A 269-nucleotide genomic window follows, 5' to 3' on the forward strand; every position below is an offset into this window, starting at 1 on the left:
GGAAAATTCTGGTGATGAAGGTCAATAAGGGATCGATTGTCTTTTGTCTCTACATCATCGTCACGGATTTCTTCGTTTATAATTCCAAGTATAAATTAAAATAGTATATGGTAATTTTAGGCATTAGAGACTTTATTTTTTAAAGCTCAATTGTAGATTATTGCATTTTTTTTTTTCCTTATTTTTTTACGGCAGATTCTTGTACAAATATAACCATGAAGATAGGTTGCCAAGTAATGAAATATTCCTGAGGCATGATATTTAATTGT

Source organism: Penaeus monodon, chromosome 23 (assembly GCF_015228065.2).
Source record: "Penaeus monodon isolate SGIC_2016 chromosome 23, NSTDA_Pmon_1, whole genome shotgun sequence".
In the NCBI taxonomy this organism is placed as follows: domain Eukaryota; kingdom Metazoa; phylum Arthropoda; class Malacostraca; order Decapoda; family Penaeidae; genus Penaeus; species Penaeus monodon.